Source organism: Erinaceus europaeus, chromosome X (genome assembly GCF_950295315.1).
Source record: "Erinaceus europaeus chromosome X, mEriEur2.1, whole genome shotgun sequence".
In the NCBI taxonomy this organism is placed as follows: Eukaryota; Metazoa; Chordata; class Mammalia; order Eulipotyphla; family Erinaceidae; genus Erinaceus; species Erinaceus europaeus.
In genome coordinates this window covers 5,621,976-5,646,179 of record NC_080185.1, presented here as the reverse complement: position 1 = coordinate 5,646,179, position 24,204 = coordinate 5,621,976, and the positions used below count along the sequence as shown (strand labels likewise).

At 39.1% G+C, this 24,204-nt stretch overlaps 1 long non-coding RNA gene across 2 annotated transcripts in view; it reads left to right on the top strand.

Moving 5' to 3' along the window:
* The window catches only part of LOC132535930 (uncharacterized), an 81,244-nt gene extending 64,584 nt beyond the window's left edge, over nucleotides 1-16,660 (top strand). For both annotated transcript variants that reach the window (XR_009547647.1, XR_009547646.1), the window contains one exon: nucleotides 16,131-16,660. This is a non-coding gene — a long non-coding RNA (uncharacterized LOC132535930). The remainder of the gene's footprint in view (nucleotides 1-16,130) is intronic.
* Nucleotides 16,661-24,204: the final 7,544 nt, after the last annotated feature.

Genomic DNA, 24,204 nt, shown 5'->3' with positions numbered 1-24,204 from the left:
TCAGATGTAGGACACTGTTGATTAGAGAAATCTTAAGAAAAATGCACTGTGGAAACAAGATAGAAACCTTTATTCTTGTTACTGATTGTCATCTTAGTATGTGTGCAGTGTCTGACAAATGATTTTAATACCAAGCAGAAACCTTTAAATCTTTCTATTTTCCTTAAAGTCTCAAGAAATTGTGGACTGATTTGGAAGGACTTTGTTCAGTCTTATCCTGTCAAATAGGAAACCTTTATTGTAAATGAGGAATGGTTTAAATTCCTTGAACACGAGGGATTATTTTAGACTCATGTGGTCTACTTTGGTTTAGCCTCTGGTTACTGTCTGATGTTGAATTATTTTGTACCATAAAATTGAAGATGTTGTTTCTGTTCATTACTATCTGTTTTAATTGGTGTTAACAAGGTGCAAAGAGGCTGAACTTATCCATACATACATGATGCTTCATATTATGAAGCTGGAGAAGATAACACCCTGAATGTCCCAAAAAGTACCTGGGCTTGTGACCCTGATGTTCACACAGATCATTATGTCTAATGAAAGTAATGAAGCTAAGCGATTCATCTGTGATTTTAAAAAAGTGAAGTTAAAATGGAAATGAGATGGAAGACATGATAACATGTTATACTAACTGCTAAATCAGAATAAATAGCATTTGGGGTATTTTTTGTATTCTAATTCTGTTTTATTTTACCTTAGTCAAAAGGGAATTTGAGAGTATCTCTTCTCCTGAAGACAAGTACATAATGAACTCCTCTAGTCCTGACGAGTCTCAAAGTCTTTTCTTTAACCACCTGATGACTCTTGCTGTATCATGCAGTCCAGAAAGTCGACAATTTGGGCAAGTGTGTCTTATTTGGGCTCAATTCAGATGACCAGCTCTCTCTTACTTACACTGAGTGCTACTTATCCCACTGAAAATTAATGTTCTTCCTTCCTTTTTATTTTTGCCACAAGGGTTATTTCTGAGATGTTTATTTTTCCTTTTTTTTCTTGATAGTACAAAAAGAAACTGAGAGGAAGAGAGGGAGATGAAGAAAGCCAGACACACCTGTAGCACTGCTTCAGTACTTCTAAAGCTCCCCCCACCCTGCAGGTGGGGACTGGGGGCTTGAACCTGGGTCTTAAATCATGGTGATGTGAGTGCTCAACCGAGTATGACACTGCTAGGCCCCAAGTTTTCTTCTTCTTCCTCCTTCCTTCCTTCCTTCCTTCCTTCCTTCCTTCCTTCCTTCCTCCCTTCCTTCCTTCCTTCCTTCTTTCCTTCCTTCCTCCCTTTCTCTCTCTCTCTCTCTCTCTCTCTCTATCTCCCTCTCTCTCTCTCTTTCTTTCTTTCTCTTAACTTAATTATAATAGTGCATTTTATCCCATGGGGGGTTTCTTCTTTCTAAACCCCCCTTACTAACATCAGGAATCCTATCATGGCCTCATAATGGTAGACCAAAAAGCTAGCTAGGACTAAGATGTAAGTGAAGGGCCAGGAGAGAGCTCACTGAATACAGCACACACCTTATTGTGTGCCAGACCCTGGTAATAGTCTTCATCTTCTTAAGGAGCTTACAGACTAAGTAGAGAGGAGGACTAGCAAAGAGCTAGTTACAAAGCACTGTTGTCAAAAAGCAACAAAAACATGAAAAATGTATTGTGGAAATGAAGTAAGGTTGTTTTTTTTTTTTTTCCAGCATTGGGATTGGAGTGAGAGTGGTCAAGGAAGACTTAAGGAAGAAATAATTTCAACTTCAGTCTTACAGAGTAAGGGTTATTTACAATATGATGTAAGTGGGGGAAAGAGGTCCAGCTGCTCCATTTCTTTGTTGTGTGGCACTGGCAAGAGTTCCTCTGGAATCTAACAGGCAGGCATGTGTGTGGGCCCCTCTTTATGGTAATTTGAAAGGCAGACACAAAGTGCAGACTAAACTTTGTAGTGAGATGTGTTCAGAACACCATGGATGGATGTGCATTTAGATGCAGCTGTGAAGAGCTGGGTGGCTAATATTTTAGGCTCTGTTCCATACGTCCTCTGTTCCAACCTATCAAATACTTATGACACCAACTACAAACAAAACTGCAGTGCTGCCTCATCAGGGGTTTATTTGCATCCCCTGAAAATCTAGTTAAATTGAAAATATTTCCTGTGCTTATTTTCTATCCACATATCCCTGCAGTAAGTACTGTTTCCCACTCATGAAGCTTCCCCATGTAGATGGGTATGGGGTCTTGAACCTGCGTCTTTAAGCATGATAATGTGCATTCTATAAGGTGTACCGCTGCCTGATCCCTCCACTTTTTTTTTTTCTTATTGCGACCAGGGTTATTGCTGGGACTCAGTGCCTGCATAATGAATCATGGCTCCAAACAGTCATCATTTCTTTTTTTTTTTTCTATTTTATATTATAGGACAGTGAGTAATTGAAGGGGGGAGAGGCAGGGAAGAGACACCTACACCTGAAGCACTGGTTCACTGGTAATGAAGTTCCTCCCTCCTGCAGGTGGGGATTGGAGGTTTGACCCTGGGTCCTTCCTTGTGCCTGATAAATGTGTGCACTAAACTAGGTGCATCACTTTTGCAAGTTTTTATATGTTGCAGATACAAGTCATTTTTCAGATTGTGGCTTGAAAATATTCTCTCCCAGTCTTTAGCTTGCCTAGTCTTCGTACTGTATTTTGCAGAGAAGAACTTGTAAATTTTGATGAAGACTAACTTATCAACTTATTTTAAATAAATCATGCTTTAGGTGTCATACCTAAGGAGAGTTACCTAATCCAAGGTCATGAAAATTTTTTGCCCCCAAATTTTATAGTTTACATTTATATCAATTATCCATCTTAATTTGTGTATAAGATGTGAAGTTTTGGTCAAGGTTTTATTTTTGCATGTGAATATAAAATTCTTTTTAGTACTATTTGTTGAAAAGGCTATCTTCTCTCTAGTGAATTGATTTTGCACCTTTGTCAAAAATCAATACATATACATATAGAGTCTATTTCTGAATCCTGTTATATTTCATTGATCTGTTTCCTCCCTTTTTGCCAATATCACACTGTCTTGATTATTGTCAATTTAAAATGTCTCAAAATAAGATGATGTATTGCTGAAAGTTTATTCTTTTACAGACTCATTTCATTTTAGTTTCTTTGCTTTTTGGACGAAGTTTACAATCTGGTAATCTGAAAATATAAAAACAATATGATTTTGGTTAAAATTACATTCAATCTAGAGATCAATTTGGGAAGAATGATCTTTTTAATACTTTTTTCTATAAAGAACATGGATATAATTTGTTTCCATGTGTATTCAGACTTTTAAAATTTATTTTATCAGTGTTGTATGGTTTGTAGCATACAAAATCTGTACAAATTTTGTTATATTGACGCCCCAGGTTTTCATTTGTTTGCAGAACTGTAACACACATATATATTTTAAAGTTTGTTTTCCAATGGTTACTTCATGACATATATATGTATATATATGTACACACACACATATATATATACATATGCACACACATATATGTATTTGGGGTTATGTTCACATACATAATACATTATAGTTCACATACATAATCCCATGTGCTGTTTTTCTTGTGTGTGTTGACTTGGTACCATCACATCAGTAAATTATTTATAGAAAATTCTCTAATTCCATCCCAGATGGTTCACTTCCTAACAAAGTTCCAAAGCCTAGATATAGACCAGGTCCTATGAGATAAAGCATATGTTCACATGTATCCATAAATTAGGGCAAAATATATACCTGAAAGCAAAAGTACACAATAGTCTGCAGTGAGTCAGTATAAGATTCATAATGAAAGTGTCTACTTAGACTTAGATACCCTCCTTACCTACTTCCTATTATACTTCCCTCACTCACTCCAAAGCTAACCTATCAAAGCAAGGACTGAAAAAGCTGAGTAAGGGCAAGAGACTGGCATACTTTAATGATGACTCTTTAGTCACTATCAGGCCACCCCACCAGCTGGGGCCGTATTCAGGGAGTCCTGAGATTCCCAAACAAACATGATGGGCCTAGACCTTGAATAAATCACTCTCTTCATTGTTACCGGCTATCTCTATCAGGAACAACAAAATAGACCCCTTTGTGAGTCTAAATGTTCACTTTTTCTTTACTACAAATAACATTGTTTTAACTATTTTTCAGGAAATTTTTCATTTGTGATTAATAGCTGTTTAAAAGATTGTAAGATTACAAGGTATAGTTCCACGCCATACCCACCATCAAAATTCTGGTACCCTCCCCCACCCTCCCAATGATAGCCGCCATAATTCTCACAGTATCTTAGAGACACTTTGTTTACTTCTGGGTTTTTTCTTTTTTCTTTTTTTGTAAAGTTTATGTGCTTAATTTCTCTAGATTACACATATGAGTGAAAACATCCAGTAGTTGTTTTTCATCTTTCCAGTTCCATCTATTTTTGTCCCAAAAAGATACAATATCCTTTTTTATTGTAGAGTAATATTCCATGGGGTATATATTCCATAACTTCTTAGCTAACCATCTGTTGATGAACATTTAGACTGCTTCCATTCTTTGGCTATTGTAAGTATTTTAGCTATCAACATAGGGGTGAATATGTCCCTTCTAATTAGTGTTTGAATGTCTACTGGATAGGTGCCCAAGAGTGGCATTGTTGGATCACAAGGTAATTCCATTTTTATTTGTTGAAGGACTCTCCATAAAGTCTTCCAAATGGACTGCACCAATTTAACTTCCTACCAGCAGTGAAGCAGAATGACATTTAGTAGTAAGTAGAAAATATTGTAATAATATGAGTGAGAAATATCAGAAGGAAGGGCAAGCTTTTATATTTTTGTACTTTTAACAACACTGTTTCTTTGCTTTCTGAACTAGGGGTAAAATGTTTTCATTTTATTCCCCCCTACAACTTATATATTTATTCTTTCTTGGCCATTATTTACAACATATAGATGCATCTAACTTAATTGTTGTTGACTAAGGTTCCAGACATCTGCATTGTTTGGCCATCTCAGGGACTTCATTACTCTGGGATGACATTTTCAGATGATAGATAGATAGATAGATAGATAGATAGATAGATAGATAGGGAATTGTGTACATACAAAGCAGTACACTATCTGAGTGAGCTATTTTGCTGACCTGACATCAATATGTTCAAAGATACCTCAGAAAATTTGTCATAGGAAGAAATTACAAATAAGTCAAGAGGAGGGAAAACTAGAATGAACTGTATAATACTAAACCAGCATCAAACAGTCCTGGGGGGCATCTATAGTGCTGGCAAAATAGCTCACCTGCCCCCCCACTGTACTGCAGGCACCTTCAGTGATGCTCTCTCTCTCTGTGTCTCTGTCTCTGTCTCTCTCTCTCTGCCTTTTTTGTGTCTTAAAAGAAGAAAAAGAGGGCATCGGGCATTAATGCAGTGTGTTAAGCACACATGGCACGAAGCACAAGGACCTGAAGGATCCCAGTTTGATCCCCCGGCTCCTTACCTGCAGGGGAGTCACTTAACATGCTGTGAGACAGGTCTGCAGGTATCTATCTTTCTCTCCCCCTCTGACTTCCCCTCCTCTCTCCATTTCTCTCTGTCCTATCCAACGATGGCATCAACAACAATAATAACTACAACAACAATAAAAACAAAGGCAATAAAAGGGAAAGTAAATATTAAACAAGGAAAAAAAGAAGAAAAAGAAAATATCTATAAACATATCTATCTGATACCTCAGATAAGTATATATGTGATAAGTAGATAGATATGTATAAATGTTTACAAAGATAAATAGATACAGAAATCAAGACTGACATGTGTGTATATATAGATTATTTTACATACATTCTTCCTACTACCCTCTGACAGGGCCTCAAAGCAGCAGAATTCAAGAAGAATTGAGTGTACCTAGAACCACACCTCATTTCTAAATGCCATTCTCAAAAGAACCAAACTTAGTAGTGATTTTAGAGGACATGATATTTGCATAGCTTCAAAGTACTACTTATTAAATATTTATTAGTTACCATGGTGGTTTTGACATGTGTCTTCAAATTCTTTGACATTCCTCCCTACGGTAGATGATTAATTCTCCTGCTCATTGAACATGGGATGGACTCATGATTAAGTTCTAAGAAGGTATGGAAAGAGAAATATTGTAGTTTTACTACTTATTTATTTGTATTTTCTAGACAATATATAAGTAAGTTGACAGTAAAAGTAGAAAAAGAAACAACATGCAGATATTGTCCAAAGGAAAGGGAAGGACTTTATTGATATCAAATAAAGTACAATATTAAGATAGAGCAAAGAAAATTGCTAAGGTGAAAAGGAATGTTACATGATTATCAAATGGTTAGTGCCCCAAGAAGACAGCGATCTTAGATGTTCCCACACCAAATAACAGAGCTACAACAATGTGCATCAAAGACTGATAGAATTGACCACAAATTGAAGTTTTCTATTTTCTCAACAGTAGACAGAACAATTAGAAAAGCAGTAAGGATATAGAAGAATTCAGCAACACAGTTAGCCAACACTATCTAATTAGCATTTATAAAGATCTAGACCTAAGAGCAGCAGAATACACATTACTTTCAAGTACTCATAGAATACACACACAACACACAAGTATTATGTAGACCATATGCAAAATCAATGTAAAAGCAGTAGGAAAAAAATCCAACCACCTGAAAAGAAAGTAGTATACTTTTCAGTAATACATGGGTCAAATGGGATAAAATTCAAAGTGGGATAAAAATCAAAAGAAAAAATATGAATATCTGGGGACACAGCTAATTCAGTTTTGGGGGGGGATTATGCACTGAATTTTTACATGAAAAAAGGAGAACAGAAAGGGTGTTTGCTCTTACCACTCTTATTTACTATAACACTGCAAGTTCTAGACACTACAATAAAACAAAAAAAATGACTAAAAGGAGGAGGAGGAGGAGAAAAAAAATCAAGGAAGAAATACAACTGTCCTTATTTGCAGGTATAATTATTGTCTGTGTAGAAAATCCCAAATAATCTATAATAAAGTTTCTAGAGCTAGGGGCTGGATGGTGGTTCACACAGCAGAGCACACACATTACCATATACCAGGACCTGGCTTCCAAGTCCCCTGCCCCCACCTGCAGAGGAGGCAATCTTCATGAGCATGGTGCAGGTGTCTCTTCTCTCTGTCTCTCACAGCCTCTCTCTATCCCTCTCTGTTTTTAATCCTCTTTCAGAAAAAAAGGCCACTAGGAATGGTGGAGTCATGCAGACACTGAGCCCCAGCAATAACCCTGGTGTTAAAACAAAAACAAACAACAACTACTTCTAGAATTAACAAATGAGGTAGCTTCACAGCCTACAAGAGCAGCAAAAACACATTTATATATACTCACAATTAGCATGTGGAAGACAAAATTAAAAAGCACAATACAGTTGCTATAAAGAAAATTATAGCTGTTACAAAGAAAATGGAATATTTAGATATAAGCTTAGTAAAACATGCACACACGTGTATACTGAAAATTACAAAATGCCCATGAAAGAAGTCAAAGCCTGAATTACTGAAGAGGCATTTTATATTCATGGGTTAGAATATTCAACATAGGAAGTCAGGTGGTAGCGCAGTGGGTTAAGCACACGTGGCACAAAGCACAAGGACCAGTGTAAGGATCCCGGTTCGAGCCCCCAGTTCCCCACCTTCAGGGGAGTCACTTCACATGTGGGGAAGCTGGTCTGCAGGTGTCTATCTTTCTCTTCCCCTCTCTATCTCCCCCTCCTCTCTCCATTTCTCTCTGTCCCATCTAACAATGATGACATAAATAACAATAATAACTACAACAATAATAAAAAACAAGGGCAACAAAATGGAAAATAAATAACAATATAAAAATTAGAATATTCAAAATAGTACATATGTCAAACCTGTACCAAATTGATCTCTAAGTTTAATGTGTCTTTTTTTATCATTGCCACAATAGTGTTCTAGTCCCTATCTATCTATCTATCTATCATCTATCTATCTATCTATCTATCTATCTATCTATCTATCTATCTATCTATCATGATTTAGATAATAAAAAAACAACCTTAAAAATTGTTCAGATAAGTCAGTGGTGCATCTGATTGAGTGTACACATTACCCTGCAAAAGGATTAGGGTTCAAGTCCCAGTTACCTGCAGGGGGCAAAGTTCCCAAGTGATGAAACAGTGTTGGAGGTGTCTCTTTCTCTCTCCCTTTCTATTGCCCTTCCTTCATAATTCCTTTATGTCTTATTATAAAGACAGAAGATGGGCCAGGTGATGATGGACCTGGGTGAGCACACATGTTCAAGGAACTTGTTTCAAGCGCCCAGTTCCTACCTTCAGGTGGGAAGCTTTGCAAGTTGTGAAGCAGTGCTGCCAGTGTCTCTCTGTCTGTCTCCCTCTTTACCCCTTCCCTATAGATTTCTCTCTTTCTTTTCCAATAAATAAATAAATATTTTTAAAGAGGCCAAGAGCAATGGATTTGTTATGCCAGCATGAAGCCCCAGTGATAACCCTGGTGGCAGTAAGAAGGTTTTAAAATGATTGTTTTCTTTTCTCTGTGAGAAATACCATTAAGGTATACAAGAGACAAGTTATATACTAGAAAAAAACTCATATATAACTTATCAACAGAGAAAATATAAAGAGCTTTTCAGAATTTGAAAGTTCGAAAAGTAATCCACTTAGGCAATAGGTAAAAAAAAAATAGCAACAGGCTCCTCAGTGAAAAATATAGCTAATGGAAGATAGTCACATGAGAAAATGTCCATAATTATTAGCTATTGAAGAAGTGCCAATGTGATATAATTGTGTTTGTGGTATCATTATATTGACTATGTCTATTTAAGCAGTGAAATAAGAATAGTGATAATACCAAGTGATGGGTATTTCTTTCTGTTGGATTGATCTTCTGACCAATATGTCCATGCCTTCTTTGCCTGAAAGTCTAATTTATCTGATGTCAGAATAGTTGTTTCTGCCCTTCTGTTTGCATAATTGGCTTGAAATACGATGTTCCATCCTGTGACCCAGAGTACCTGTTTGTCTTTCTTTTGGCTGTGTGTTTCCTAGAGACACAGAATAGATATAGATCTTTCTTTTTAATCTATTCAGTCTGTCTGAATATTTTGACTGGTGAATTTAGGCCATTCATATTTAGGGTGATTATTGATAAATGGGGTGGCTTATAGCCATTCTGGTGTTTGTTCCAAAATTGCTTTATGAACTTGTTGACTCTTCCTGTTTGTTGTTTTACGTAGATGATTTTCTATAATGGTCTTGCCTGCTGTATATGTTTCCTATTTGTCTTTGTGCTTTATTTTGGTTTTTGTTTGTTTTGGTTATCATGAATTTGTGTATAACTTACAATATATACAAGAGTCTTTTTTAAGTCAGCCTTGTTTCACCAACATTGGACTGTGGCACTATGACTATTTTTTCCTCCCCTTCCCTGTATTCAATTTCCCTGTTTATGTATCTTGAGGGAAGGGGGATTTTATCCTGAGTCACCAGGCCAGGAAAGTTAGTGTCCCTGATATCAAAATAGGGTCTTCCTGCTTCTCTCCCAGCCTCTGTGGGGCAATAACAATGGAATTCAAGAAATCACAGTTGTAAATTGGTGAGTTTTTAACTAATTTTCCTTTTTAAGAGTACTTTGTTTCTTAAACTCAAACGAATCTCCTAATTTGGTGCCAGCCATCCCTGAGCACTGGTGTTTAGTCCTGGGAATCATTCCTTCATCCCCTTTCTAGCCATAAGCTACACATTTCTGTACTCACCTGTGGTTTAGGTGGTCATCTTTTTCTTTCTTTTTTTTTTTTTAACAGTTGCTTCTTTAACTCAGACCTGGAAGTGGTGCACCTCAGTTGTCATTCTCTCAGTTTGGCACCAGCTATCCCTGAGCCTTTTGTTCCAGGAATCTCTCCCTCACCTCTTTTCTATCCATGAGCCAAATGTCTGTACTAACCTGTGGCATGGTGAGTTTCCAAAAAAAAAAAAAAACAAAAAAAAAACCCGGTCATATTTTCTTGAATTTACAGGTGATTTTCATTGTTTTTTCTAGGCAACTAGGGAGATAAAAACATGGCTGTTGCTACTCTATAGCCACGTGTCCTGAAGCAACCTTAGTGGAACATTTTATCTGATAAAGTTAAGCACAAATGTGCCTTAAAACTTAGTCCCAATGCCTCACTCTCCAAAGGGAGGCTGGGTCAACATACTCTGCCACTTAAGGAAGACAGGTGCAGCCTAGAATGTTCTTACCTATGACTATAGAATGCAAGCTCAGTCCTACAGGGATGCAGAGGTTGCATAGGCTTCTGTGCTGAATATGGGCCCCGATCAAATTGATGGGGTTTATAGTTAACAATATTTATATACTTTTCCCATATTTGGGAGCTACTTTCTTCCCTGACTCAACTTTCTAGTGCTATTTCCAAATCTGACACCATCTCCCCAGGCAATACCTTTAACCCACCTGTATGTTAACTGTTGGGCTCAGGCAAAAATTAGTAATGTCATAGGCCCTTTAGAATACATCTAAAATAGACTTCCTAGCTTTTCCCATAACAGAGACCTCAAACCTCATCTGTTATAGTCTTACCTTTAGATTAATGATTATTAAACAATTTATTCTGCTTTCTGGACTGGAGTTAGTGTGTTGCTCCAAGGTAAAAGACTCTGGGGTGTGGGGGGGAGAATACAGGTCCTTGAAAAGAATAACAGAGGACCTAGTAGGGGTTGTACTGTTATGTGAAAAACTGAGAAATGTAATGCATATACAAACTATTGTATTTACTGTAGAATGGAAGACATTAATCCCCCAATAAAAGACAGAAAAGAATTTAAATTTTTTTGTTTTGCTTTATATCTTGATGCTTTTCAGCCACCAAGTTGCACATACTACCATGACACCAATTGGACTTCCCTGGGCAAATGACCTTACCAATGTGTCCTTGAACCCTACCTCCCCAGAGCCCTGCCTCACTAGGGAAAGATAGAAATAGGCTGGGAGTAAGGATTGACCTGCCAATACCCATGTCCAGCAGAGAAGCAATTACAGAAGCCAAACCTTCCATCTCTTCCACCCCATAATGACCCTGGGTTCATACCCCCAGAGGAATAAAGAATAAGAAAGTTTCCAGTGAAGGGAATGAGATGCACAACTCTGATGGTGGAAATTGTGTGGAATTATACCCCTTTCATCCAATGGACTTGCCGATTATTATTAAAAAACAAACAAACAAAAAAAAAACCTTAGTTCCCAGAGGGCAGGAAGGCAGGAAAGCATGACCATAGAATTCTTCTGTAAACCTCAGAAAAACACCAAAAACTCACCTGAAAACTCAACAAAATATGGGCAAGATTTCTTCTAAGCCACAGTGCTACCATAGCACATTATGTTGCCACTGTCTTTTTGCTTCAGATTGTATCCAGAGGCACCAAGCCAGAGATCTAAACATTCCAACCCCAATAATCTTGTGAGACCTTTTCTAATGCATGGGATTCCACTTCCGATGGTGCTTTCTATAGCCAAATTATAGATCCTAGATATAGGCTATAGCCTAGGGGACTGAGTATATAGATAGACCTACCCATAAGTTAGGGGCAACTATATACCTCAAAACAAAAGTGATTAACAGTACTCCATAGTTAGATTTAGAACTATTTAGCTCAGCAATCTGTAGAAAGGCCTAACGAAGGCACTATGAATGTTCTAATCAAGTATTTATTACTTAGGCTTAAACTTCCTCCTCTTCTACCCCCTACTTCACTTCCCTCAATCACTATATCTACTCAGCCTACTACACAAAGAAAGTAAGCAACATCTCTTTTGTCAGTGTCAGCATTATTATCATCACTTGCTATTCTTTAGAAGAAACACTGTATACAGTTGGCCAAGAGATATACTGGAAAATAATTTATCAACTAAAGGACTATTACTGTCTCTATGACAAGTAAATGCAGTGAAATTCAAGGGTAGCTCAGATCCCACTAAAATCCTAGGTGTATTTCCTCCTTAACTTGAGGTCAGGCCCCATAAACCTAATATCAGATTGGGTATAACAAATGACACTCAACACTTTAACAACTGGGAGAAAGTCTAAGTTTTCCAGGTAAAATGGGACTACAAAAGCTGGAAAAGGGCAAGAGACTGACTCATTTAATGATTGCTTTCTTGATCACTGCCAGGTCACATCATCACCTGGGGCTTCAATGAGGGAATCGTTGGATTCCCCCATAGATTCAATGGGCCTGACCTCTAATAAACCCCCTCTCCACCATAATTGGTCACTTCCATCAGGAATGTAATTATAAGCCCTCTTGGGGGATTCTTCAGAACCATACCCTAACCATGAAATAGCATTGGTAAAGACTGACCCACTCTTCAAAGTAAAGTTGGGTCATCCTACTTTGCTACTCTAGGAAAACAGTCCTGAAAAAGTACAGCCTAAAATGTTCCAAGCTGTGACTATGTACTGACAGGGACTCAAGGTTATACAGGGACCTGTGCTAAATATGAATAGATATGAGTCCTGGGTTAGATTGATGTGGTAAATAGTTAATTATATTTATGTGTTTTCTTTATGTTTGGAAGCTACTTTCTGCCCTGATATAGCTTTCTAGTCCTATTCTCAATTCTGACACCATCTTCCCAGAGAATTTTTAAAAAATTATTTATTCCCTTTTGTTGCCCTTGTTGTTTTCTTTATTGTTGTATTTATTCTTGTTGTCATCATTGTCGGATAGGACAGAGAGAAATGGAGAGAGGAGGGGAAGACAGAAAGGAGGAGAGAAAGATAGACACCTGCAGACCTGCTTCACTGCCTGTGAAGCGACTCCCCTGCAGGTGGGGAGCTAGGGCTTGAACCAGAATCCTTAAACCAGTCTGTGTGATTAACCCTCAGAGAATATTTTAAGTCCACCTGTGGGTTAGCAATCAGGATCATGCAAAAATTACCAGTCACAGGCCCCTAAGAACATACCTAAAATAGACTTCCTAGCTTTTAACTACCCTAAACTTCCTATTCCCATCTTTTGTATTCCTACTTAATAGTTCTTGTTTATTAAACTCTTTGTCCTGCTTTATATCTTATGGCATTTCAGCCACCAAATTGCAGATTTTACTATGATTTCATCGTGAACTCCCTATGCAGAAAACTTCAATGTGTCCCAGAACCACACCTCCCCAGAACCCTATGCCACTCTTGGGAAATTTTACAGATGTGGTTGTGTTAGGCAGGGCCCACAAACCACCCTATGCTAGTATGGTCCATCCCTTTAGCTACATACCAATCTTCTGCTTTGTCTTATAAATGACTAAAGGTCTCCCCACCACATTATCCCCTCAGGGTATTGCTAATTCCCGCCAGCTAAAACCATAGCAATGGTAGCTAAGGAAGTTCCCAGCATGCCTTTTTCTTTTCTCCACCCCCTTTCCTAGCCATCTCCATTCCGACTTGCCACTTCTGGTTTTATCCCATAAAACCCACTTCTGTTCTTTGTTTTGCTCTTTTTTCTCTCCCGCATCCCGACCTGGAGAAGGGCTGGTGTGCAGAGTGGGAGGTGGCCATTGCGGTTTGGTGCCACATGGCTTAACCCACTGTGCTCACAGCCAACTCTGGGATCCTGCACGAATAAAGAATTGTATTGCCATGCTGCCACAAGTTTCTGGTCTCTCTCCCACGAAGCTAGCCCAGGATTCTGGCACCCGAACTCGGGGCCACCGGCTCCACAAAAGCAGCAAATGTACGAAGGTGCCCCAGATAAGTTTACAACCACTTGGCTCTCTGAAGCTTAGTGTTTAACGAAGGCACTGCACTTCTTTTTCTCCCTCTTCTTATTTTTGTGAGACCCCTCCACCATGGGCGACCTTCCTCCTTATGAAGAGGTTTCCCAAACCCTCTACTCTTTTTCCATGAGACAGGTTTTTTATCTCTAGGACATTTTGCTCGGGGCCACACCTTGATCCTTTTGACCATGGCCAAAGCTTTCAGGAGATATGCAGGGCCCCCTACCAAAAGGCTAAGGTACCTTGAGGCTGTGATCTAAGAGTTAAAGGAGATGGTAATTCCACTTACCCAGCACCGTACATGCTTTCTAGAGAAAGCAAAGCCTGCCCTGATCCTGACCCACCCTAAGCCCTCGGCATTTTGCCCAGATGCTCCCGTTTTGGCAGACACGTGTCCAGCTGCTGCCGCTGATTCTGTGGCCCCTTCCCCTGCCACTTTTGCCGGAATTAGGACGTTCTCTGGGACTCAAAATGCAACATAACGAGATCTGAAAAGTCTGGTTCACAGAGCCCCAAAACAGAACCTCTCTACTGCTTCTCTCTCCCCCCTTGTTTTCTCTGAATATCTTAAGCTTGCTGTCTGCCCCCTCTGCTTTCAGTTGTGTTCTGTGAGTGAGTGATTTGAATGACTAAAGTTTTGTATGACCCATTTTGCTCAGAGTACTCTGAAACTGAATTGACTTTATATAAAAATGCTGGATGCAGCCATGATTTCTGGAGATGTCCAGAAACAATCCTAAAATTTTTACTCTTCTTTTCTCTTCCTCTTTTGATTTTTTTTTGTCTTGGTATAAATGTGAAAAGTTTAGTCTTTTTTTTCTTTTATTTTTCCCTCCAGGGTTATTGCTGGGCTCGGTGCCTGCACCATGAATCCACCACTCATGGAGGCCATTTTTTTCCCTTTTTGTTGCCCTTGTTGCTGTAGCCTCATTGTGGTTATTATTATTGCCATTGTTGATGTTGTTCATTGTTGGATAGGACAGAGAGAAATGGAGAGAGGAGGGGACGACAGAGGGGGGAGAGAAAGAGAGACACCTGCAGACCTGCTTCACCACCTGTGAAGCGACTCCCCTGTAGGTGGGGAACTGGGGGCTCGAACTGGGATCCTTATGCCGGTCACTGTGCTTTGCGCCACATGCGCTTAACCCACTGCGCCACTGCCCAACCCCCAAAAAGTTTAGTCTTAAAGTGTGTGAATGGAAATGATTCAAATAAGACAGTACAGATCTAAATTTGTGTTTGACATAATATGTCTTCATAACAAAAGTTTTTCTCCTCCTGTGTGTTAAAGACTACATGTTTATGTGTTTGTTTGAAGTTTGGTAAACATTAACTTTAAGGTTAAAAGTGTAACTTTGAAGCTACATTCTTACAAGGCAGAGTTAAATGAAGGAGTTTTCAACACAATTCTCATAAAGGTAAAATTAATTTGCTAAAGTAACTAAGTATTTAAGGTAAAAGTAACCTGAGTTTGTTTAAAGTCTAAGGTAAAAATGAGTTAAAAATCAATGTATTTTAAGTAAATCTGGTCTGAAGATACTGCACACACCTAGGGTGTGTCTCCATCTTAAATGGGTGTAACACAAGGTAGAAAAGATGCTATTGATATCTAAAGCTCTCATATACCTTCTCAATTAAAGAGGTAGAACCATCCCGGTGAATGATAGATCACACAGTGGTTATGCTAATGATCCTAATGCTTGAGGCTTCTAACAGTGGTGCTTCTCTTTAACTGACCACATTTTATTGCGCTTAAATTATTTAAACAGCCTTAAAATCATAGCAGAAAGGCCTTCCAAAATTATAAAGATACTTAAACCAATTATAATCATCGAGTTATCAATTATAGTAAACTTCTAACTTGTTACAAGCTTTATTTTTTTCACAAGTAAGTGAATTACATTTTCCAGTCTTCACATGAAAAAGCATCTGCTCATATGGTAAGATATTAAACTATATAAGAAATTCCCCCATATACAACGTATGTAAATTAACAACAACATTCACATATTTTTCTACACTTAACTGGTGTATCTCATTTTGCCACTATAGGCTTGCCTTTGTCAGCCAACAATTTAAAGACTTTTACCATTTATAATGTCACCCATACCACCAAGATCCCTTACAACCCCCAAAGACAAAAAGTTGTTGAGAAGGCCCACCAAACACCTAGGCCCAGTTAAGTAAAGAAAAAAGTGGGGATACATCCCCCCAACATTCTGTTGGCAAGGCACCAACTACATTAAAACTCCCTTTATATTTATAAGAATTCGAACCAGACACACTGCTAACCATTGAAAGCAGATTTGTTTGTGTTTCCCCAGAAAACCATCTGGACCCCTGCACACTCTGACATCGCCCACTAGATGGCACGACTACAGCGCCCCCCCCCCAAAACCAATGATGTGACCTGACATGATCTAAAGAACCTGATTCACAGACTCCAAGGACAGAACTTTTTTACTGCCTTTCACTTGCCCATCGCTGTCTGACCTTCATGCTTCTGCTTCACCTGTCACCTTTTAGCGGTTCCAGCTCACTCTCTATAGAGAAGCAAAGTTCCAGTGACTGTCCTCCCCCATCGAGATAGATGTGCATGCAGCATTTCTTCCGCTTGTCATTGGCATTGGACTGATGCTTCTATCGGACTTGCTGGTACACCTCTTGGATACTCCCTTTATGCTGCTGGGCTTCTAAAGTACTGACTGCAGCAGTCCATGGACTTTGCATCCAGCTGTCTTGGGACTCTAGAGTGCCGAATAGCCCCTTTGCCTGGCAGGCCACAAGCCCCTTTGCTTGCCAGGCCATGCCCCCTCGCCTATTAGACCCTTCCCCCAGAGGCAGGAAACGCCCCTTCGCCTGATGGGCCCTGCCCCCAGAGGCAGAAAATGCTCCTTCGCCCACCAGGCCTCCCCTTGGCATCACACTGGCTCTTGCTGCTCTCCTACTTGTACCTCCATGTCTTGTGCCAGTTCTTTTGAAAACTCCTACATGATATCATCCAGGTTTCTGCCCAAAAGGTTTCTGTTCACCTCTACACTGCTATTCCCCTGACAAAAATGGAGTCTTTTACAGACATTGATCCACTTAACTATGGCCATTAGATAATAGAAAGAGGGAGATGTCGGGAAATTGTGAGGATGTGGTTGAGCTTGGCAGGGCTTGAATCTGAGTAGTGTGTCTATCCTGTTAGTCTCTCTCTCTACTGAGAGGTTGAGCAAGGAGGGACAGTAGTAACCCCAAAGGTGTGCCTCTTCCTATCAGACTCCCTGCTTCACAAAGCACCCGCATTCCTGATACTATGGCCATTAGATAAAAAGAAAGGGGGAGATGTTGGGAAATTGTGCAGATGTGGTTGAGTTAGGCAGGGCCCACAAACCACCCTATGCTAGTATGGCCCATCCCTTTATCTACATACTAATCTTCTGCTTTGTCTTATAAATGATTAAAGGTCTCCCCACCATGTTTTCCCCTCAGGGTATTGCTAATTCCCGCCAGCTAAAACCATAGCAATGGTAGCTAAGTAAGTTCCCAGCATGCCTTTTTCTTTTCTCCACCCCCTTTCCTAGCCATCTCCGTTCCGACTTGCCACTTCTGGTTTTATCCCATAAAACTCACTTCTGTTCCTGGTTTTGCTCTCTCTTTTCTCCCCAGCGTCCTGACTTGGAGAAGGGTGTACAGAGCAGGAGGCGGCCATTGCAGTTTGGTGCCACATGGCTTAACCCGCTGTGCTCACACTCAACTCTGAGGCTCCTCCATGAATAAAGATTTGTGTTGTTACCTCCACGAGCTTGGTTCCTGGATCCATCTCTCCTGCCCGTGAGGCTAGCCCAGCATGCCACTAGGGAAAGATATAAACAGGCAGAGAGTGTGGATGCACTTGCCAACACCCATGTCCTGTGGAGAATCAATTACAAAAGCAAGACCTCCCTCCCACCTTCTGCAACCCATAAAGAATTTTGGGAGGAGTCAGGCATTAGCAAAGTAGGTTAAGCACATGTGGCACAAAGCACAAGTGCCGGCCTAAGGATCCTAGTTTGAGCCCCCAGCTCCCCACCTGCAGGGGAGTTGCTTCACAGGCGGTGAAGCAGGTCTGTAGGTGTCTGTCTTTCTCTCCCCCTCTCTGTCTTCCCCTCCCTCTCCATTTCTCTCTGTCCTAACAATAATGACATCAATAACAACAACAATAATAAATACAACAACAGTAAAAAACAAGGGCAATAAATAAATAAATAAATAAATTTTTTTTTAAAAAAGAATTTTGGTTCATACTTCCAGAAAAAAAATGTTAGGCAAAGATGACCAGAGGGCTCTGAAATCCAATTCCATCAGAATGAGAGGAAAAAGAGAGGGAAGGACACTCAGAAGTAGTTGGTGTGACCTAGAAAGGAAGAGAATTAGGCAGGACCATAGTAAAATGGGCAAATATATATATAGATAGGTAGTTATAGAAACAATAGTCATATCTGAGATCTTGAGAAAACTTATGCAGTTTCCAATGGAGAGAATGGGGGCACAGAACTCTGGTGGTAGAAATGGTATGGAATCATACCCCTGTTATCTTATAATTTTATAAATCAATATTAAATCACTAATAAAAATAAAGAAAAAATACATAGTCCCCAGACTCCTGCCATGTATCCTAGGTAAATGAATGCTTCCATCTGCACAAGAATCTGTACAGAAATGTTCATGGCAGAGCTGTGAAAATCTGGGAAGAGAAATGTCCATCAACAGGTGAATGATTAAATAAATGATGTTATATCCACTCCATGGGATTTTACATATCTATGAAGAAGGATGGACTGCAGATGTATACAACAACTTGTGTGGGTAGCATAAGCATTATGCTGAATGGAAACCCAATTTCAAGTGATCACATATTGGCTGAGGACACAGCATAATCAATAGCTCATCAGATTTTCATACCTGAGTCTCTAGAGGTTCCAAATTAAATTCCCAGAACCACTATACTCCAGAGCTGAGCAGTTCTCTCATTAAAATAAAATAATAATAAAATAATCACACACATATTCACAAACTGATTACATTTATGTAATACTTTCAAAAATGATGAAATTAAAGATCTGGAAAATAAACTGGTGGTGTCCAGAGGTAGTGTTTATTGGGAGAGGTTCCTGGCTATAAAATGATAGCATGAAGAAGATATTAGTTGTGATGGAATTGTTCTGTTTCTCTCTTACAGTGGTGGTTACAAGAAAATATAGATATGCCATTAAATTAAACTGGATGAATACCCATTATAGTTGCAACTTGATGTGAATCTACAGTTAAGTCAGCATATTACTTTAAACTTATTTACTGTAAAGATGAAAAACCTAGAAGAAATCTTAGCCACATTGTCAAAGCTGGTATCACCAATATATCATGCTAATACCATGTACCTCCTCATAGCATATGATGAGAAAGACATTTCCTCTCTGTGCTCTCCTTCTCCAAAATACACAGCCCTGATCTATCCATGAGAAAGCATCAGACAAACCCAAGTAGGGAGACATTATGCAAAATCCCTGGCAAATCATCTTTAGTACTGCCAAGGCCACAAAAAGCAAAAACACAAATTGAAGCAACCAAGAAGATGTCAACTAAAAGAAACATAGTATCCTAGACTTAACCCTGGACCAAAGAAAATAGGGAGGGTTGGGGGTGGGGGGACTAGGAGAGCAACTTGTGAAGCACACTATACAAAAATAACTGGTAAGTAGTCTTCAAAGTGTCAAGATGATGAAAGACATCGAAGGACTGATGAACTGTCAGAGACTGATGGACACTAAACCAGTATGATGACTGAAGGCAGTGTGGTGCTCTTAATTTGATCCTGGAACAGAAAAACTGGAGTCAATCTATAGTTCAGAGACTAGCATTGCACCAATGTCAATCTCTTAATTTTGATAGCTGTGTCATATAAGGTCTTGGCATGGGAAATTCTGTCAGAAGTGTGTACAGCAGCTGCCTGTTCTAATTTTTTGTCACTTTGCAAGTTTCCTGTGATTTTAAAATTGTTTCCAAATAACCTCAAAGAATTAAACCCTAGGTGATTGTAATGTGTAGCAAGGGTTGAGTCCTCTGCGTGGGTTTTCACTGTACTATTCTTTCTTCTTGCCTGTTCTCCTTCAAAATTGCCCTTATCTAGAAGCATTTGTTCTCAACTGGCTGCTGGTATTTAGGATGAGGCAAAAATAAATATGTTTCCACCATTATACCAATGGGAAACTCATTCTAAAATTACTTGCACATGGGCACTATTCTATCTGTTCTAGCCAGGTGCCATTAAATAGTATCGGTTGTCAAATTTTCACCTCAGAGATTCATTCCTTTGCATGAAGTGTTATTACATCATCCTTTCTCAAGCAGCACTTCTGGATGTTGGAACATGAATTCAGTAAGAATTGTGACTCATGTAAAGTGGTGTACCAGGCTTTTTATGCAGCACCACAAAACCTTGTGTGTCAGCGGAGGAGAGAGCTGAATTGATCTAGAACTGCCCACATTTTTATTTTCTTTCTAAACTGAGGTCAGCTCTTGGTTGTAGGCAGGAGGATGGCACTGTGGGTGGATAGAGTCAGGTGCTTCTAGAGAAGAAGCAGTAATGGCTTGAAAGGGTGATGCTCTGGTCTTAGAGAACTTCCTCAGGTAGAGATAGTCCGAATCTTGGAGAGCAAAGTCTTGTTGCTATGACAGCTTTCAAGAGCACACTTATCTCATCACAGCCTTGGGCTTATTCACTTGGCTCCAGCCTCTTCCTGGAGTGCTCTGTTTATTACAAATGCCCTGCCCTTTATTTTGCTAGGATTAGTCATTATGGGCTGGTGAACTGCCCTTTTTCTCCCTCCACCCCAGCTTTTCATCTGCACCCTAGAAGGAAGGGTTGTGTCTTTGGACCTGCTGAGAGTCCTTCAGGAGAGCTGATCTGAGAGAAAATTAAGAACAGCTGGGGGTAGCTGCAATGACATCACATGCCTCCAGCATAAAAGGCAGCTCTGAAACTCTGATTTAAGAAAAAGCAAAAAATCATGATAATTGGACAAAGGGGTTGAGACTGGAGAACTAAGCAAAGACTGATTACTAGGGAAGGCAAGAAAGAAGAGTAATCTGGAGGTTCGTGAACTAGCTGAGATATTAGATCTGTTAGTAAGGATTCATTAATTTAGTATTAGCACTTGGAATCTATAGCCTTAACAGACTAGTGAAAGCTGTGGAAATACCCTGGGGCAGCATAGTCAATCATAAAATCAACAAAGGGAATGGTTTCAAACTGGTTTTACACATGGGACCACTGTGCATATAGATTTCCTTTTTTTTTTTTTTTGGCTTGAATGTTTTGTATGATTTACATATAACAGAAAGTGTTCTGACTTTTTAAAAATATTTATTTATTTATTTACTTTTGTTGCCCTTGTTGTTTTATTGTTGTAGTTATTGATGTCGTTGTTGTTGGATAGGACAGAGAGAAATGGACAGAGGAGGGAAAGACAGAGAGAGAGATAGAAAGATAGACACCTGCAGACCTGCTTCACCGCTTGTGGAGCTCCCCCACAGGTGGGGAGCCAGGGGCTCAAAACCGGATCCTTACTCTGGTCCTAGCCCTTTGCGCCACCTGCACTTAACCTGCTGCGCTACCGCCCAACTCCCATGTTCTGACTTTTTAATTTGTTTGTCCTAAATAAATAAATTCCTAGGGAGTCAAATGGTGGTGCACCTGGTTGAAGACACGAGTTACCATGCACAAGGACCGAGATTCATGCCCCCAATCTCCACCTGCAGGTGGAAAGTTTTGTGACTGATGAAGCAGGGATGCAGGTGTCTCTCTGTCTCTCTCCCTCTCTATCTCCCCATTACTTTCAATTTCTGGCTATCATTATCCAATAAATAAATACAGATAATAAAACTTTAAAAAGAAATAGATTCCTGTATATGAGATATTTATGTTTGTCTGGATTTGTAGGTTCATATGAAACTGAACAGAAAAAAAATGTGTAGCTTGAAAGAATGTTAGAAATAATGCCATTTCCACCCTAGTTGTGCAGAAGAGGAAACTGAAGCCTAGAGAATTGGGTGATTTGGTCAAAATCACACAACTATTATGTGATAGAGTTGTGGTTGGAGCTTGCATCTCTCGACTTCTGGCAAATTCTGTTTTCATCCTATACCTGTTTTACTCAGTTTAGCTATACCCAGAGGCTCAAATTCTAGCCTCATATTACCACTAGTGACTCCTAGTGGCTGTCACAGGCAAAAAGGGGACCACTTTGTATGAATCAAACTAGCTCTATAAAATTCTCTCAGAACCTTTAACATATAAAGTATGACATGGAAAAGTTGTAAAGAAAAATGAGATGCCAAGATGCCACTTTGTATGGTGTTTTTTTTTTTCTGAAAAAATATTTTTCTTTAGGTGTGATGATGTCACTCTGCTTAGCAGGCTTTGAAATATTTTATTATTAAATTTAAGCAGCAATCCCTGGAAATACATTGTCTTTTTCAAACAACTATTAACAGAACTGATAATGTCTAGATTGCAAGCTTATCTCTTTGGTGAATTAAGAAAACTATAGAGAATTGGCAAAATAGCTTACATGTATACTGTGCTTCTTTTCCATTTGCATTATGCAAGTTATAGCTCTTTTTGTCTCTCTATTTTCTTTCCTGTCTCTCCATCTAAAAAATGAATAGAAACATAAAGATATGCAAAGGGTGAATGTACAGCCTAAACCTGATAAAGACAGACTACAATCATTAACATAAGCCTGAGAAATATAATTCAAACTTAGAGTCTAGGTGATCTGCTTGATAAAGCAAAACAACCAAAAAACAAATAACACATCAAACTACTAATTTAACTGTGGGATTTATGAAGCATTGATTTTCTTAAATAACATGTCTTACAAAGAGTTCAATTATTTCAAAGTAAAAGTAAAGGCAACAAACTTAGGTCATAACAGTCAAAGTGCAATTAATGACCTAGTCAAAATAATAATCTAGAACAGACTAGAATGTCATTGAAGAGCTTAAGGAACATATTGGTAACATAAAACATAAATAGAGAGCAATAAAAAAGAATATTCATAAATACAAGCTATAAAAATATGAGTTGTGGTAGGCTAGATGGTGGTTCACCTGGTAAAGCTCAGACATTACTAATACTCAAGGACTTGGGTTTGAACCCCACTCTCCACCTGATGAGGACAACTCGTGTGGTGAAGCAGGTCTGCAAGTGTCTGTCTTTCTCTCTCCCTCTCTGTTCCTCCCCTCCCCTCTAAATTTCTAAAATAGAAAGAAAAAAAAGGGGGGGGGAAATGGCTGCTGGGAGCAGTGTATTCACAGTGCCAGTACCTAGTCCCAGCTAACCCTGGTAGCAATAATAAAGAAAGAAAGGAAGGAAGGAATGAAACGAAATGAGTTTAAATAAATAATTTGATGGAGATGTTAATAACAATGTTTCTAAAGATGAAGAATAAACTAATGTACTGAAATTACTTTCCCAAAGGTATCATAAAGGAGAAGCTGGAAAATATGAAGAAAAACTTTAGATACATAGAAGATATAAGAAGTGTCAAGCCCGTGGGACTGGATGGTGGCACATTGGGTAGAGCACTGATGCTACAATGCACAAAGACGTGGATTCAAGCCTCTGGTCCCTACCTGCAGCAGGAAGCTTCATAAGCAGTGGAACAGAGTTTCAGGTATCTCTCTCCCTCTCTATATTGTCCTTCTCTCTCTTAATTTCTGTCTTTATCTATAAAAATAAATAAGTAAATTAAATGGAAAAATGTCAGATCAATATAGAAAGAAAGGGGAAAAGCTAGTGAACATGAGTGTCCAAGAAAATAAAGACCAATAATTCCCCAACCTTAGTGGAAGATGAATGGTGGAAGTTTAAAAGGATGCAGAACTTGCCAAACAAGATGCATTAGATACAACCTATATCTAGGGAGTCAGGTGGTATCGCAGCAGGTTAAACGCACGTGGCCCGAAGTGCAAGGACCGGTATAAAGATCCCGGTTCAAATCCCCGGCTCCCCACCTGCAGGGGGGTCTCTTCACAAGCGGTGAAGAAGGTCTGCAGATGTCTATCTTTCTCTGCCCCTCCTCTCTCCATTTTTCTCTGTCCTATCCAACAACAATGACAACAATAAAACAACAAGGGCAACAAAAGGGAATAAATAAATATTTTTAAAAAGTATGTCTAGACACATAGTAATAAAATTGTAAAATATCAAATTAAAAATAAAAAAAACTTTCCAACAATAAAAAATGATAACCTAGGGAGTCAGGTATTAGCACAGTGGGTTAAGCGCACGTGGCCTGAAGCAAAAGGACCTGCATAAGGATCCTGGTTCCAGCACCCGGTTCCCAATCTGCAGGGGAGGCCCTTCAC